Below are 18,665 nucleotides of genomic sequence, written 5' to 3'. Positions count from 1 at the left end.
TGTGGAGGCAAAGAGATAATCGATTTTTCTGATCTAGACCCTGTATAAGGACTGAAACATTGATTTTCCCTTTACCTCCACAGATGTTTGCTGACCCACTGCTTTCCTCCAGCAGTTTTTTTTTGCAGTGCCTTGTGTCAGCATCATGACATTTGTGTAATGTCACCACTATATTCTGTTCTAACTCTGTACAGAAACTCTTTCTGCTACTGCAAGTTTTTTGGTTAGTAACATTCTACTTCACATGAATACACATAGGTTTCCATTGTGATTGGCATGGTCAACTAAAATAAGAATGTTTTTTATTTTATGTAAACGTATGTGTTTTTTAATGTCAAATTGTATATGATATACTGTAAATGACAGATAAAGTGAGGTTTTCTGATCTCTATAAAAATTGAACAGAAAATACTAGCAGCATAAGCTGGTCTTGGTAGTATAGAAAGAAAAACACAAGTAATATTACACATTTGAATTGAGAATGAAAAATTTGTGGAGGGGGAAGCAGAAGTTGATGATTCAGGTTGATAACCTTACGTTAATGTTTGATTAAATTTTGACTGGTATTACACAATCCTCTACAACATTTTCTGGTTTTAGATTTCAAGTGCATCAACTGCATTTTGTTTGTCCATCAGTGCAGGAGGCTGATTTCTATGGTGGTGATAGTATTATTGCCACATTAATTAAAATTCTGATTTTTTTTTTACGAATTCTGGAATGCTGTCAAAGATTTTAGTTTAAGACCAAAGGGGTGTAATTGGTATTTTTATGAACCGTAGAATCTGTGGCATATTTGTTGAAAACAGTGTAAAGCTGCCAATTCATAAAAAATATAGTTTCTGATAGACTTCTTTTTGTGTGCCATACTCTGCCAGAGCCCCGGCGACCACTTTTCAAGTGGTTGTCTTAGAGGAAAGATTCTGTGAGTGGTCCCCTACGTCCTTCTCACAGCGCAGTTTTTTTTATGAGGCCGAGCTGCGGACTCGACACTCAACCTGGCACGGATGGTAAGCGTGCCCAGGAGCAGCCCGACTGGATTCAAACTTGAGAATCTTCGCTCCAGAGTCCGGCACTGATGTCACTGTGCCACCAGCTGGTATTATTAATGATAGTAGACATTATTAAAGTTATATATATGTGTGTGTGTGTGTGTATATGTATATTTTAGGTAATAGCAAAATACTTGTTATGTGACAGATTATTTTAGGTGTGACCCTGTTGAGAAAAGAGTAGATTTAATCATCTTCATGATTAGTAGGTTCCGGCTCTTAAATTGTATTCAGAATTTAATGTTTTTGCTCCTAAGGCCTTCTCTGATGAGAGTTGAATGTATTTTGTAAGTACATACAAGAAGTAAAGTTTTAAGGCTGTAAGTTTTGCAGTATTGTAAAAGGGATTCCAGTTAATTGTCCCATTGGTTAATCGGGGCAGCTGCTTATTTGTGACAACTCTTGAAGACCAAAAACTAACCAAGAAAATAGCTGTGATTTCCTGAGTTTATTTGGGACCCTGTGCCGGTTAATTGGGACAGGAAGCTGTCGCCCAAGTTTCTAACTAGTGTCAGTTGCTTGCACTTGTGTGGCTTTTAAACACTACACCTGCCTCAAGTGAACACTTTTTAAATAGTCAGTTGTGTGTGTTTTGTTCAAAACACAATCAGTGATGTTTGTCACTGATAGTTGGTGACAAACAAGCAGAAAAACAATTTCAAATGATCTTGCTCACTGCAGTTTCAAACATTCAAGCTTGGGGATGCTGTAAATGGCCGGGAGTGAAAATGAAGTTATTTAACTACTTTAATAAGTTAGGAACTACGAAGAACTTGAAGGTATGACAATCGTCAAGAATGCTACAATGAAAATGAAGCGTTTATGAAAGTAGTCCATTATCTACACTAGGTGTCGGTACTGATTTTGTTTATTAAAGTCAATCAAAAGAACACAGCAGCACTGGCTATATGAATTCCTCCGGTAACTATTTGGAACTACAGTTGTAAAGTTTAATATTGTTGGTGTTCACTTTTTCTATATTCATTTAAATACGAAATTTGTTAGTCAGTTAAATGATAGTTTATCTTTTTTTATATAAGTTTTAAATTATTTTCATGAAATTTCGGCTAATTGAGGCCAAAATGTACTGGTCCTGATATGTCCCAATTAACTGGAATTCACTGTACTAAACTTAGTAGATTCATGGTAGATCGGTACATGTGCATTGGAATTTGCTGATGTCCAATATGAAGTGTGAGAAATAATTAAAGCTTAGATTGTAAAATCTGAGAAAATCCAGTTATAGCTGGTAATCTAAGTGAAAAAGTACATTGTGAACAGAAACAGGTTTAACCTACATTTTGGAGGTTTGTGTTGGTTAATGCTTTTGGCCAAGAAGTACTCAGCAGAAGTTAATTGGATTTAATTTATAATAGCTTTCAGGAGTCAGATTAGTGTTTGTTACTGGCTGTCAATAAACACAAATATTATAGAAATTTGCCTTTTTAACGAGGTGTTGATATTGAGAAGTGACAGTCATAGGTTCAAGCTTGTTTTTGAGTTTATAATTCTTTGGAGTGATTGAATCTCATTGATGTTTTAAAAATTCTCTGAATAAAATCACAGCTTTAGATCTGATAGAAAAAAACAGGGTCAGATAGAGCTTAGAGTAGGTTAAAGTTTGCTCAACATCATGGGCTGAAGGACCTTTGCTGTGATGCTCTATGTTAAGTTCCAATTGTCAGTGACTGAGGGAGCTCTTAGTAACATAGAAATGTTCCTTACATTTCCATGTTATTTAATAGCTTTAAGATCCATCAAATATGTATTTACTTAATCTGAAAATATAACTCAGTGTTACCTGTTGTAGAAGCAAATTGCTGATGTTAGACAATTAATATTGTCTAACTCTTGACATGGGTCTATCTCTTTTAGGGAGAAAATGTGGTGAATTTAGCTGTGTAGCTCATACATTTCGTCCAGATATGAGGGTGCAAAACATCTGAGAGTGCAATCTGCATCCTAAGTTCAAAATGTGAAAATGCAGTTTGTGCTGAACTTTGCAAAAAATCACATTGAGTTCAATAAATATTTAAAAGGATTTTCATTCTGCTGCTGCAGAATAAATAAGGAGCTGGAAATTGCACAAATGACCATTTATTGAACTTTTGTGACATTACATGTTGCTGTTTCCTTAGGAATTATTTTCATAACCTTGCCATTCTATGCAAAATATATCTACTGTTTGTATTGGCAGATAATGAATTGAAGCAAATGGGTAGTTGCTGTTTTAGAATCTAGAGAAGGAATGATAAGCTATGAAGAAGAAAAAGTGGAAAGAATGAATCCAGAGAAATGTTAAAGTTGAGGAAAATTAATGTATTTGAATAAATATTTGTCAACTGTTTGTAAATTTACCTATCAGGTGACTGTTCTGCCATATTTAACAGTTAAGCCTGTGTTTTATTTTTGACTCTCAACTTTTTAAAATTTGGATGTACATCTAGTGATTCCATACTCACAGAGACCTAGGTGTAGATAATACCTTTTGGAAAATAAAAAAGAGAATTAAGTGAAAGGTAATCTTCCATGCTTGTCTTTTTCCTTTCCTTTTCCCTGCTGAATGCATTATCTCCATAACTTAGTAACAATGTGTTGTTTGTTTGAAGCCATCATAGTCAAGCCTGATTCTACCTTCACAAAAGACACACACAATTGCAAGAAAAATTTTGTGAACCATCTGCAATTACCTGGTTTTCTGCATTAATTACTTATAAAATGTGGTCTTATTTTCATCTAAGTCACAATAATAGACAAAGGCAATCTGCCTAAACTAATAACACACAAACAATTTGTCCTTTCACGTCTTTATTGAACATATTTAATAATTTATAATTATATAAAAAAGGGTGGCTATAATGAATGTAGGTTCCTTGAAGGATGAGAAAAGAGAATTGATATTGGGTAATGAGGAAATGGCAGAGGGTTTGAATGACTATTTTGTGTCTGTCTTCATGGTGGAGGGCACGTCTAACATGCCAAAGAGAGATGTTATGGATGCGATGGGAGGTGAGGACCTTGTTACAGTAATTATCACTAAAGAATTAGTGCTGAGCAAACTTGTGGGCTTGAAGATGGATAAGTCTCCTGGTCCTAATGGAATACATCCCAGAGTACTGAAAGAAATGGCAGAAGTTATAGTAGAGGCTATGGTGATAATTTACCAAAATTCTCTGGACTCTGGACAGGTCCCGGTGAATAGGAAGACAGTGAATGTCACGCCACTGTTCAAACAAGGATGTAGGCAAAAGGCAAGTATCTGTAGGCCAGTTAGTCTAACATCTGTGGCTGTGAAAATGCTTGAAGCTATCATTAAAGAAGAAATAGCGAGGCATCTGGAAAGAAATGGATCCATCAGGCAGACGCAGCATGGATTCAGCAAAGCTAGGTCCTGTTTGGCAAACCTACCGGAGTTCTTTGAGGATATAATGAGTGCAGTGGATAGAGGGGAACAGATGGACATTATTTACTTGGATTTCCAGAAGGTGTTCGATAAGGTGCCGCATAAAAGACTTAATACAATAGCCTCTTAGATAGATACGTGAAGCTAAGAAAAATCGAGGTCCATGCACTAGGCAGTTTCTAGCCAGTTTCTAGAGTAGGTTACATGGTTGGTACAACATTGTGGGTCAAAAGGCCTGTAATGTGCTGTAGATTTCTGTGTTCTATGTTCCATAAGATAAGGATGCATACAGTTGGGAGTAATGTCTTAGCATAGATAGAAGATTGGTTAACTAATAGCTGGGATACATGGGTGTTACTCTGGGTTGCAACCAGTGGTGAGTGGTATGCCACAGGGGTTGGTGCTGGGCTTGCAACTGTTCATGATATATATTAACAATCTGGAAGAGAGGACCGAGTGTAGTGTATCTCAGTTTGCTGATGATACTAACCTAAGTAGAAAAGCAAATTGTGCAGAAGATACGGAGAGTCTACAAAGAGGTATAGATAGGTTAAGTGAGTGGGCAAGGTTCTGACAGATGGAATATAATGTTGGTAAATGCGAGGCCATCCACTTTGGAAGAAAAAAATGGAAGAACAGATTATTATTTAAATGGTAAAAATTGCACATGCTGCTGTGCAGAGGTACTTGGGAGCGCTTGTGCCTGAATCACAAAAGGTTGGTTTGCAAGTGTAGCAGGTGATCAAGAAAGTAAATGGGATGTTGTCCTTCATTGCTAGAGAGGTTGAATTTAAGAGCAGGGAGGTTATGCTTCAACTGTTCAGAGTACTGCACCTGGAATACTGCGTGCAGTTCGGGTGTGTACTCGCTGGAATTCAGAAGAATGAAAGGAGATCTTATGGAAACATATAAAATTATGAAAGGGATAGAGAAGATAGAGGCAGGAAAGTTGTTTCCACTGATAGATGAGAGTAGAACTAGGGGACATTGCCTCAAGATTCGGGGGAGTAGATTTGGGACAGTGATGAGGAACTGTATTTCCCATAGAGGGTGGTGAATCTGTGGAATTCTCTGCCCAATGAAGCAGTAGAGGCTTCCTCATTAAATATATTTAAGACAAGATTGGATACATTTTTGCATAGTAGGGGAATTAAGGGTTACGGGGAAAAGTCAGGTAGGTGGAGATGAGTCCATGATCAGATCAGCCATGAGTGGTGGAGCAGGCTTGACAGGCCAGATAGCCTAATCCTGCTCCTATTTCTTCTATTTCTTATGCTATCATTTACAGACCAGGGTGGAAATAGTATGTGAACCATTGTCTTTAATAACTGGTAGAACCTCCTTTAGCAGCAATAATGTCCACCAGACGTTTCCTGCAGCTGCTGATCAGAATTGCACAATTGCGAGGAGGAATTTTAGACCATTCCTCCATACAAAACTATTTCTGCTAATCAATATTTCTGGGATATCTTGCATGAACAGCCCTGACCATTCTGTTGTTGATTTACTCTTATTTATCAGATCATTGTCTTGTGGCATCATCCAAATTCTATTAAGCTTCAGGTGATGGACCGCTACCCTGACAATCTGTAAAATGTCTTGATAAAATTTGGAATTCATTTTTCCCTCAATGACTGCAAGCTTTCCAAGCTCTGAGGCAGAAAAGCAGCCCCTAACCATGATGCTGCTTCCACCATGCTTCACAGTTGGGATGAGGTTTTGGTGTTGGCGTGCAGTGCCCTTTTTCCTTCAAACATAGTGGTGTATATTTCTGCCAAAAAGTTCAACTTTTGTCTCATCTGTCCATAGAACATTGTAACAGAAGCATTGTGGAACATACCGGTAGTCTTTTGCAAATTTGAGACGTGCAGCAATTTTTTTTGGAGAGCGGTGGTGGATTCCTCCGTGATGTCCTTCCATGAACACCATTCTTGTTCAGTGTTTTTATTATAGTGGATACATGAACAGAAACTTTAGCAACTTCTAGAGATTTCTGCAGGTTTTCTGCTGCTACCTTTGGGTTCTTTTTCACCTTCTTCAGCATTGCACATTGTGTTCTTGGTATGATCTTTGCAGGATGCCCACTCTAAGGGAGAGTAGTAACAGTACTGAATTTCTTCCATTTGTACACAATTTATCTTACCGTGGACTGATGAACATTCAGGTCTTTAGAAATGCTTTCGCAGCCTTTTCCAGCTTCTTGCATCTCTACAGTTCTTCTAAGGTCCTCTGAAAGTTGTTTTGTTGGAGGCATGGTGCACATAAACAAATCTTTCTTGAGAAGAGCAGGTTCTGTGACTTTGTGTGTCTTTTTTTTATGGGGTAGGGCATCTCTACAACCTACATTCTAATCTCCTCTCATTGATTGGAACACCTGACTCTGAATAGCTTTTGTAGATGGCATTGCCCCAGAAGTTCACATACTCTTTTGAACTTGGAATGTGAACCCTCCGTCCTGCCGAAGGGTCTTGGCCCGAAATGTCCACTGCACTTTTTTCCATCGATGCTGCCTGGTCTGCTGAGTTCCTGCAGCATTTTGTGTATGTTGCTTATGTTTATCTATTATTGTGACTTAGATGAAGATCAGACCATATTTTATGAGTAATTAATGCAGAAAACTGGGTAATTGCAAAGGATTCACAAACTTTTTCTTGCATCTATATATGCATACTATCGTTGTTCGTCCATCATTGACGTCGATGAGGACCTCGACACCATTATGGTGGTGTCGAGACTAACGCGTGATTTGGATTTAAGCGAGGGAGAGTTGCGCAGCGTCAGCCTCACTCTCTCTTCCCAATTCCCATCTGGATCCAGTGGCAAGACGGAGTCTAGACAGCTGGAGATGGGACTAGGCGCAGTGGATGACCAGGACGTCTTCTGTGTCTTGTCCTGCTCTACACATTCCACGACGCTTGCAGAGACCGCCTTCTTGACCGTTGGACCTTCCATTGGTCTCGTCCGCTCAATCCGCCGGAGTCTGTCTTCACATGCAGGGATAGACAAGTCCCTATCTCACAGAGGGTTTGAGACCCGTCGGCTATCCTCACCTGGTTTAGCCGGCTTGTCGAAGCCGTTGCACGGGGTGTGGCTGCTGTTGCACGCAAACAGCTACGGGGAGCCACAGGTGAGAGCTGAGTGCCAGGTGGGGACCAAAGGTGGACTAACCGCCCTGAAAAGGACGCGACAGCCTGACACCCCATATGCATACTATAATCACTTGATAGTGGCTAGAAGAGTTTCTCTTTTTAATAGACCATTACCGAATGTGATATGCTAAGCATGAGATTAATGAACAGGCTTGAAATTGTCTTGTGTTTAGTGATTGCCAGCTGGCACATTCTACTTATTTTTTTCCAGTAAAATTCAGAAGTTTAAGACAGTAAGTTTAGGACAGGGAGAGAAATGGAGGGGTCAGAAGGGATTTCTCTGAGGGTGTGAAATAGATCTCCCATTTTCTCAGTTTTGATTCAGGGCGTCAGATCTGAAGCATAAAATGTTAATTGTTCCTGATGCTGCCTGATCATCTGAACTTTTTCCAGTATTTACTGTTTTTATTTCAACTTCACAGTTAACTTTATTTTGAGATGCTGGAATCTGGAGCAAAAAACAAGTTGCTGGAGGAACTCAGTGGGCTAGGCAACATCTGTAGAAGAAAATGGATAGTCATTTTTTTTAAAAGCTGGACTGATCAGTAATCTCTGTTCATGAAAGAGTTCTCTAGCCCACCACATGCATTCCAGTCTTTTTGTGCATCTACACTAATCCAATTTGCCTACATTAAGATGTGATTCTATGCCTTGACTATTTACATGTCTTCTGAAGAAAAGTAGTTGTATCTGATTCCACTATTGCATTTGGCAGCGTGTTTCGCTTTCTGCATAAAAAGAAAGCCTTTAGATCACCTTTAAAAGCCCCTTCCTCTCACCTTAAGGGTTTACCCTCTTTTATAAAGCTGTGATGGGAAAACATTTTTGACTGTCTACCCTATCTATACATCTGATAGCTTGAGATACTTCTACTCATGGAAGGGTCCAGATGAAGGATCCTTCTTGTCTATTTCTCTCCACGGATGCTGCTTATCAGACTGAGTTCTTCCAGCAGCTTGTTTAGCTCCAGACTCCAGCATCTTTACAAATTGCCTTGAGCTGAGTGCTTGAGTTCAGTAGCTATTGTGTATAACAGTCTTGACAAGAGATTTGGTTTTTGGCTGTGACTGTGATTTATTTCTTAAGCATCTTGCAGAGAGGGATAATTTTACCACAAAATTTTCTCTGATTACCAGACAGTTTCCAAAGTTCAGTTGTGGGAGTGTGAGAGCTTTTTACATAATGAATTGGCCAAGATCGGATTGCTTTATGATAGTTCATGGCTGTTCATATTTGCCTTGCTGCTTTTGCGATTGGTAGCTACGCTTCCCTCATGGCTCTGTTCTGAAGTCCCCTTCTAAGCAATGATTCTCCAGGCAAGAAAGCTTAGCTTTGAGGATTGTTTTGTCCTGCAGGCTCAATTCACTGCTAAAATAATTTTGTGGTAATGGTAACTACTTTAACCAAGAATTCCAGCCAATGCTTGATTCATATCAGATACCAAAGTTTCTGAGATATTTGCTTTGATTACCTGTAGTTCTAAGATTAAAGCTATGTGTATTTTAACCAGTGGAGTGCAATTGTTTTGTAGGATGTTATATTTATAAATTGCTGCATCCCCGCATGGAGGAGAGGAAAGGATCAGGACTAATGATTTTGTTGAAGGTGCAGATTTACAGTTTTTGAAGGGCAGATTGGACCAATTGAACTTTTCCTTATCCATCAGTTTCTTATATTCAGATTATGAGGGATTATTAGGAAATTTTGGAATTTGTGTAATTCTAGTAGAAGGACCTAAATATTGTAGATGTTACAAGTCTGATTTAAAACCAGAGCTATAAATACTTTGCTGGTAAGGCAGCCATTTGTTTTCCTTTTTATATCTGCGCTTCGCTTGAAGCACCATCATTTCTGTCCATTCCTAAGTGACCTTGAGAAACTGGTGGTGACCCATTTCCTTGAACTGCAGTCTTTCTGATGAAATGTTCTCACATTGTAATTTTGTAAGGAGTTTCAAGATTTTGGCCCAGTGATGATGGTGTAATGGCAGTATATTTCCATGTTAGAATATTGTGCAACTTATTGGTATTCCTGTGAACCCATTGTGATCTGAAGATTTCCAATATTTTCTGTTTATATTCTGGCAGTACTCTTCGTTTGGCTTTTATGCTTATTTTCTAGTTATATCAATTATGATAGGCATATGGTATATGAAACACTGGTCTTTCTCCACGTGAAATAAACTTTTATTTTTATTTAGAGATCAACATGGTAACAGGCCTTTCTGGCTAACGAGCTTGCTCTTCCCAATTACACCTTTTTTAGAAGGCGACATGCATTATGTAGCTTCAAAGCAGTTTTAGCCTTAGCCTAAAGTTGGTTGAAAAAGCAAAATAATTAGAAAGATAGTGTCTGCTGTGAATAAAATTTGAGAAATGATAGTTTGTGTTTCATTAGGCTGTTGTATAGGTGAAGCAGTAATTGGGTACACATTGTGAAATACCTTTAGAAGGTCTCTCTTGATTCTTGATCTCATGTTTCAGTAAAATTGATTAATAAGTAGTGTAACAAGTGTATTAATAACAAGGACCCAGGCTTAAAAATAGGGGACAAGCTCTCCACTACAATCACTCTGAGCACCGGTGCCCCATAAAGCTGTGTACTCAGCTCCCTGCTGTACTCATTGTACACCCATGATTGTGTAGCCAAGTTTCCATCAAACTCAATATATAAGTTTGCTGATGACACAATTGTAGGCTGTATCTCGGGTAATGATGAGTTTGAGTACAGAGAGGAAATTAAGAACCTGGTGGCATGGTGCGAAGACAATGACCTCTCCTTCAACGTCAGCAGGACGAAGGAATTGGTTGTTGACTTCAGAAGGAGTAGTGGACTGCACGACCCAATTTACATCGGTGGTGTGCAAGTGGAACAGGTCAAAAGCTTTTAAGTTCCTCAGGGTCAATATCACAAATGACCTGACTTGGTCCAACCAAGCAGAGTCCACTGCCAAGAAGGCCCACCAGTGCCTTTACTTCCTGAGAAAACTAAGGAAATTTGGCCTGTCCCCTAAAACCCTCACTAATTTTTATAGATGCACCGTAGAAAGCATTCTTCCAGGGTGCATCTCACCCTGGTATGGAAGTTGTCCTGTCCAAGACCGAAAGAAGCTGCAGAAGATCATAAACACGACGCAGCACATCACACAGACCAATATTCCATCCTTGGACTCACCTTACATTGCATGCTGTTGGAGCAGTGCTGCCAGGATAATCAAGGACACGACCCACCCAGCCAACACACTTTTCGTCCCTCTTCCCTCTGGGAGAAGGCTCAGGAGCTTGAAGACTTGTACAGCCAGATTTGGGAACAGCTTCTTTCCAACTGTGATAACGGATCCTGACCCGGATCTGGGCCGTACCCTCCAAATATCCGGACCTGCCTCTCGGTTTTTTTGCACTACCATACTTTCTGTTTTTCTATTTTCTATTTATGATTTATAATTTAAAATTTTAATATTTACTGATTTTTACTATTTTTAATGTTTAATATTTGTAATCCAGGGAGTGGGAAGCGCAGAATCAAATATTGCTGTGATGGTTGTATGTTCTAGTATCAATTGTTTGGCGACAATAAAATATAAAGTATAAGTACCTATTTTGCATTTTTTCTTTACAAGCCATGCTGCATAAATTGTGAATGAGCAGTGTTTGCACTTTTATCAGCCAGAGTAGGAAGTTGGCAGAAGTGATGGAAGACGTGATCTCGCCTCTGTTTGAAAGGAATTTGTATGTTCTCCCCGTGACTGTGTGGGTTTTCTCCAGGTGCTCCGGTTTCCACCCACATTCCAAAGATGTAGGTTAATTCGTCACATGGTGTAGTTGGGTGGTGTGGAATTGTTGGGCTAGAAGGGCCAGTTACTGTGCTGTATCTCTAAATAAATAACAGTAGACATCATCTGTAGTCCTTTTAAGAAACAGCTCCACAGATAACAGCTCCTTGTGACCAAAAACATAGCAGTCTCCAGATAAAATATTTCTACCACAAAGTGCAAAAAGAGGGTTGCAATAAAAATTACTCTTTGTATGAGTTGTACTATATTATTCAAGTTGTCCAACTAGCAACTTCAATACATAACTATTGTTCTGTAAGGTAGAGGAAGAAATATTAGGTGGTCTTACATGCATTTAGGCAAGTGAAAAAATTATTCCATGCTGATGTATGTTTCTAGCACCCAAACTGAGTTTGAATTTAATGGATTGATTTAGTGACTCATCTTAATAATGAAGTTTAATTTTACATCAGGCATTTAGTAATTTTTTGATTTGTTATTCTAGCACAGTTGAGCAAGTTGAGAATATTTCAGCACACTCCTGTCTTGTTCCTTGTAAATAATAGAAAGTCTTCAGGTAATCAGGAAATGACGTATTTGCAGTAGCTTCTTCCCCTGACATACCTTTGTCACCATTGTATTTATATGGCTGATCCAGCTGAGCTGTGATTTGTGTTCCCCAGGTATTGATGGTGGGATTTTGGCTATAGTAATACCATTGAATATCAATGGTTGGTGGTTAGGAATATTGTTGAGATGATAATTGCCTGGCACTTTTGGTACTTATCAGACTATGCCTGGATGTTGTTGAGGTTTTGTGCTTCATTTGCTGAAAGAAATTCAACAAGGAGCAATCATTAGTAAACATCTTTAGTTCTAACTTTATACTGGGAAAAAAACACCTTTGAACTAACTGAAGATTGTCAGGCCTAAGTGTTTGGGGCTGAGAGGAAAATGGATCAGCTATGATGAAATGGCAGAGCATACTTAGTGGGCCTAATGGCCTGATTCTGCTCTGATATCTTATGTTCTTATAGTCTTATGGACATTTTCTTGAAGAACTGCTACAATGATTCCCTGAGTTTGATATGATTGACCTCTAGCTGCCATATATAATTTCTTTTCTCAAAAGAACCACTTCAACCATTAGAGTGTTTTCACCTTAATTTACTCATTATTTTCAATTTTAATCAAGGTTGCTTAATGCTGCACCTGGTCATATGCTGACATGATGTTGAGATTAGTTACTGTCACCTCGCTTCTGGAGTTTAGCTGTGTTGTCCCATTTGGAGTGAAGGCTATGATGAGTTCCAGAGTAAAATATTCTGGCGAATCTTTTTATGAGTATCAGTTATTGTGAGTATTTGCTATTGGTTGGATGACTGATGATATCTTCTATCATTTGGGTGGTAGAGGTCAACTTGGGTTATGAAAGGATTCTGTTCCAGAGACCTGCTTGTAACCTGAACACTTCCTAAGTTGGAAATGACCAAAAACAGTCTGGAGTGTATGTCATTGACAGGAGAGCAAGTAGACGCAGAGCACGGTTTGCTAGCCAGCCTTACTGATGCAGTGGGTGAGTGAATGAGTGGCTCACCAATCCCAGCTCTGCTCAGCTCAGTTGTTGTCCCTATGGAGAGGGGGATGGTGAGGAAAAAAGGCAAAGGCAAATGCCCTGTTCTTACACAGAAAAGATGCTGACAGTTTTGCAGGAACTGGCAAATCCATCCCACTGATCTCCCAAATACTTGATCATATGTATGGACAGTCCGTAAGTTGAAGTGTTTGAAACCAGGGGAAGAGCTGTAATTGGCTAGATTGTTGGTGAACGTAACGTATTTGGGAAGTTTTCTTCATGGTTGGGTAGATGCCAGTGTTCTAACTGTACTGGAAAAGCTTGACTAGGTGTGTAGCAAGTTCTGAATCAAGGGTATTCATTACCACAGCTAGGATGTTGTTTCTGATGCTACTGTCATATCCAATATTCTTGGCCATTTCTTGAGGTTATTATGTTGAGTGAATCAAATTGGCTGAAGACTGTTTTCTGTGATGGTGGCGCATTCCAACAGTCATGGAAATCCTTCAAATAGGTATTGATGTTCATTTATTAATATCACATGTACTGAGGTACAGTGAAAAGCTTGTCTTGAACACTGTTCATACAGATCAATTTATTTCACAGTGCAATGATGTAGTACAAGATAAAACAACACCAGAATACAAAATGAATTGTAACAGCTCTCGAAAAAGTACAGTGCAGGAGACCCAAATATGTAAGGTTTTAACTAGGTAGATTGTCTACGTATTCTATTTCAGTGTTTGTATTTGATTCCCTCCTTACTATGTTTTATTGATTGGGCTTTAATTGTAAGGCAAAAATTGCTAGCTATTAGTAACAAAATGCCTTACAGCTAACTTTAGACTTTGATGATATACAGTCTGTCTTTTGTTCCTTTGTGTGAATTGCTGGCTAGAGTTAACAGGAGCAAACCAGTGAAGTGAAAACATGCTAAAATTGATTCAGCTGAGCTAAAAGATAATTGGATAATTGTGACAGATACTCTTCTGGGAAGATTCAAGGATCAGTAGTGTAACTTGTGAAGTATGTTCAAAGCAAAAAAAAAAAGAGTCCTCGAGCAATGACTCTGATACTTGAATTAGTAGAATTACTGTGGGGAGTTAATGGGAAAAATGTACTGTGATGTTATCAAAACTGACTAAGTGAAAAGAACATTGGTTCATTTAAGGTGAGGGAAAGATTAATCCCATATCTATTGAAGCAACACACATCAAAGTTGCTGGTGAACGCAGCAGGCCAGGCAGCATCTCTAGGAAGAGGTGCAGTCGACGTTTCAGGCCGAGACCCTTCATCAGGACTAACTGAAGGAAGAGTGAGTAAGAGATTTGAAAGTTGGAGGGGGAGGGAGAGATCCAAAATGATAGGAGAAGACAGGAGGGGGAGGGATGGAGCCAAGAGCTGGACAGGTGATAGGCAAAAGGGATACGAGAGGATCATGGGACAGGAGGTCCGGGAAGAAAGACAAGCGGGGGGGGGGGGGACGACCCAGAGGATGGGCAAGGGGTACACTCAGAGGGAGAAAGGGGAGAGTGAGAGAAAGAATGTGTGTATAAAAATAAGTAACAGATGGGGTACGAGGGGGAGGTGAGGCATTAGCGGAAGTTAGAGAAGTCGATGTCATGCCATCAGGTTGGAGGCTACCCAGACGGAATATAAGGTATTGTTCCTCCAACCTGAGTGTGGCTTCATCTTTACAGTAGAGGAGGCCGTGGATAGACATGTCAGAATGGGAATGGGATGTGGAATTAAAATGTGTGGCCACTGGGAGATCCTGCTTTCTCTGGCGGACAGAGCGTAGGTGTTCAGCAAAGCGGTCTCCCAGTCTGCGTCGGGTCTCGCCAATACATAAAAGGCCACATTGGGAGCACCCATATCTATTGAACCTGTTTTGGAAATTTTTTATTTGCAGCTTTTTCGTGATTGATGTTTTCTATGACCTGATTGAAAAGATGCAATATTTGTGCCTGGTTGGAATGAAGACAGCCAAACTCGATATAACTAAACAAAAAGATTACTACTGGTAATGAAGTTAGCCATGCAGTGGATAGATCAAAGTGTGATAGGTTGTTCAATTCAGACTGAAACAAGGGTTGGTTTAATGCAGAGTAGAACAGTTGATATTTTCATGTTATAAGAAGGTAGTGTTAAAATTACTGCTGGAAATTATTCAGATTTGTGGCTATAGTTCTTCACAAACTTCAATCATATTGTTCATTAAATTCCATTATTCCCACAAACATATGACGTTCACCATTTGCCGCAGTACACGCATGGGGCAGCATAGTAGCATAGCAGTTAGTGCAATGCCATATTGCACCTGTGATTAGGGTTCAGTTTCCACTGCGGTCTATAAGCAGTTCCTATGTTCTCCCCTTAACTGTGTGTCTGGTTTCCTCCTACGTTGCAAAATTGGATGGGTTAGGATTAGTAAATTGTGAGCGTGCTGTGTTGGCGCTGAAAGTATAGTGACACTTGCGGGTTGCCCCCAGTACATCCTCAGACTATGTTGGTCATTGACACAGACAAGGCATTTTACTGTGTTTCCGTGTACATGTGACAAATAAAGCTAATATTTAAACCTTTAGAAAATGGGGAGCCGAACTGAGGCCCACAGGCTATATGAGGCATCTCTTGCTTTGGCCTGCTGGAGGTGACTACTCTAATATTCTCCTGTGTGTGAACACCAAAGGGGACATGCAAGCTTGAATTTGCTCTTAGCCACCCAGCATTGCAAAGGTTGGGTGGTTGGCTGATATTAATGATATGGAAGAGGATAGTTATCAAGGATGTGATAACAGCACATTTGGAAAGCGGTGAAATGATCGGACAAAGTCAGCATGGATTTGTGAAAGGAAAATCATGTCTGACGAATCTCATAGAATTTTTTGAGAATGTAACTAGTAGAGTGGATAGGGGAGAACCAGTGGATGTGGTATATTTGGATTTTCAGAAGGCTTTTGACAAGGTCCCACACAGGAGATTAGTGTGCAAACTTAAAGCACACGGTATTGGGGGTAAGGTATTGGTGGTAAGGTATTGGTGTGGGTGGAGAGTTGGTTAGCAGACAGGAAGCAAAGAGTGGGAATAAACAGGACCTTTTCAGAATGGCAGGCGGTGACTAGTGGGGTACCGCAAGGCTCAGTGCTGGGACCCCAGTTGTTTACAATATATATTAATGACTTGGATGAGGGAATTAAATGCAGCATCTCCAAGTTTGCGGATGACACGAAGCTGGGTGGCAGTGTTAGCTGTGAGGAGGATGCTAAGAGGATGCAGGGTGACTTGGATAGGTTGGGTGAGTGGGCAAATTCATGGCAGATGCAATTTAATGTGGATAAATGTGAAGTTATCCACTTTGGTGGCAAAAATAGGAAAACAGATTATTATCTGAATGGTGGCCGATTAGGAAAAGGGGAGGTGCAATGAGACCTGGGTGTCATTATACACCAGTCATTGAAAGTGGGCATGCAGGTACAGCAGGCGGTGAAAAAGGCGAATGGTATGCTGGCATTTATAGCGAGAGGATTTGAGTACAGGAGCAGGGAGGTACTACTGCAGTTGTACAAGGCCTTGGTGAGACCACTCCTGGAGTATTGTGTGCAGTTTTGGTCCCCTAATCTGAGGAAAGACATCCTTGCCATAGAGGGAGTACAGAGAAGGTTCACCAGATTGATTCCTGGGATGGCAGGACTTTCATATGAAGAAAGACTGGATGAACTGGGCTTGTACTCGTTGGAATTTAGAAGATTGAGGGGGAATCTGATTGAAACGTATAAGATCCTAAAGGGATTGGACAGGCTAGATGCAGGAAGATTGTTCCCGATGGTGGGGAAGTCCAGAACGAGGGGTCACAGTTTGAGGATAGAGGGGAAGCCTTTTAGGACCGAGATTAGGAAAAACTTCTTCACACAGAGAGTGGTGAATCTGTGGAATTCTCTGCCACAGGAAACAGTTGAGGCCAGTTCATTGGCTATATTTAAGAGGGAGTTAGATATGGCCCTTGTGGCTACGGGGGTTAGGGGGTATGGAGGGAAGGCTGGGGCGGGGTTCTGAGTTGGATGATCAGCCATGATCATAATAAATGGCGGTGCAGGCTCGAAGGGCCGAATGGCCTACTCCTGCACCTATCTTCTATGTTTCTATAAGAAAGAGGATACGAGGAAATCTGCAGATGCTGGAAATTCAAGCAACACACACAAAAAATGGTGGTGAACGCAGCAGGCCAGGCAGCATCTATAGAAAGAGGTACAGTTGATGTTTTGGGCCGGGACCCTTTGTCAGGACTAACTGAAAGAAGAGATTTGAGAGGGGGAAGGGGAGATTCAAAATGATCGGAGAAGACAGGAGGGGAGGGGTGGTTCTAAGAACTGGAGAAGGGAGAGGATCATGGGACGGGAAGCCTGGGGAGAAAGAGAATGGGGGGAGGGGAGCCTGGAGGGTGGAGAGCAGGCAAGGAGTTATAGTGAGAGGGACAGGGGGAGAAAATAGGGAGACAGAGGAAAAAAAGGGGGAAAAAATTAAAATAAATATAAAAAATATACAGGTGGCCCCCGTTTTCCGAACGTTCGCTTTACGACATCTCGCTGTTACTATCTACATTAGTTACCTGTTTTCGCTAACAGAAGGTGTTTTCACTGTTACAATAAAAGGCAGCGGGCGCCCAAACAGCCAAGCTCCTCCCCCAGAACTGCATTCTAGCCGCCTTTACTTAACATGTGCTTTATCTCGATTTATTTGTGCATCCGTTAGCAAGATGAATTCTAAGGTATCGGAAAAGCCTAAAAAAGCTCGTAAGGGTGTTACACTTAGCGTAAAACTAGACTTAATTAAGTGTTTCGATCGTGGTGAACAAAGTAGGGACATTGTCTGTGCGTCGAACTTGCCTGCGTCCACCATTCGCACTATTTATATGCAGAGAGAAAGAATTTTGAAAGCTGCCGATGTAACTGTTGGTTCTGCTCGTAGCAAAGTGGTCTCTCTTAGCTGGAAACCAATAATGGGTAAAATGGAAAGTATTGCTTGAGTGGATTGATGGGTGTACAAAGCGTGGTGTTCCGTTAAGTTTTCTTATACTTAAGGAAAAATCAGTCAGTCTTTTTGATAAGCTGAAGCAGAAAGCACTGGACGATGGTGAAGAAAGTGTTGTGAAAGTGGAATTTAAAGGTAGTCATGGGTGGTTTGATTGGTTTCTGAGGCGAGAGCAGCTTCATAGTCTAATGTTTACTGGAGAGAGCGCTTTGGCTGATACTGAAGCTGTCGAGAAGTTTCCAGCAGAACTGAAAAAAATAATTACAGAAGGTGGTTATTCGTATAAGCAAGTGTTTAACTGTGACGAAACTGCAATTTATTGGAGTCTTCCCGATTCCGGTAAGTGAAACTACACTGTACATACATTATTTCTACTTTATATAGGCTGTGTATTTTTATGTGTTCTTTGGTATGATTTGGCAGCTTCATAGCTTAAAGGTTACTGGAGAGAGTGTTTCTGCCGAGAGCGCTTCTGCCGAGAGTGCTGCCGTGAGATTAATTTTTTATATTTTTCCTCTATTGTTAAATTCTGTGGGCACATGGCCAAGTGGTTAAGGCATTGGACTAGCGACCTGTAGGTTGTGAGTTCGAGCCCCAGCCGAGGCAATGTGAGCAAGGCACTTAATCACACATTGCTCTGCGACCTCACTGGTGCCAAGCTGTATGGGTCCTAATGCCCTTC

The 18,665-nt window shown here is 40.3% G+C and overlaps 1 protein-coding gene across 10 annotated transcripts in view; it reads left to right on the top strand.

Moving 5' to 3' along the window:
• eps15l1a (epidermal growth factor receptor pathway substrate 15-like 1a) overlaps positions 1 to 18,665 on the top strand; it is a 475,482-nt gene that overhangs the window by 1,203 nt on the left and 455,614 nt on the right. The window lies entirely within an intron of this gene.

This window comes from Mobula birostris, chromosome 26, assembly GCF_030028105.1.
Source record: "Mobula birostris isolate sMobBir1 chromosome 26, sMobBir1.hap1, whole genome shotgun sequence".
Taxonomy (NCBI): Eukaryota; Metazoa; Chordata; class Chondrichthyes; order Myliobatiformes; family Myliobatidae; genus Mobula; species Mobula birostris.
The sequence above is the reverse complement of the archived record's forward strand: the minus strand, read 5'-3'. Positions and strand labels throughout refer to the sequence as shown.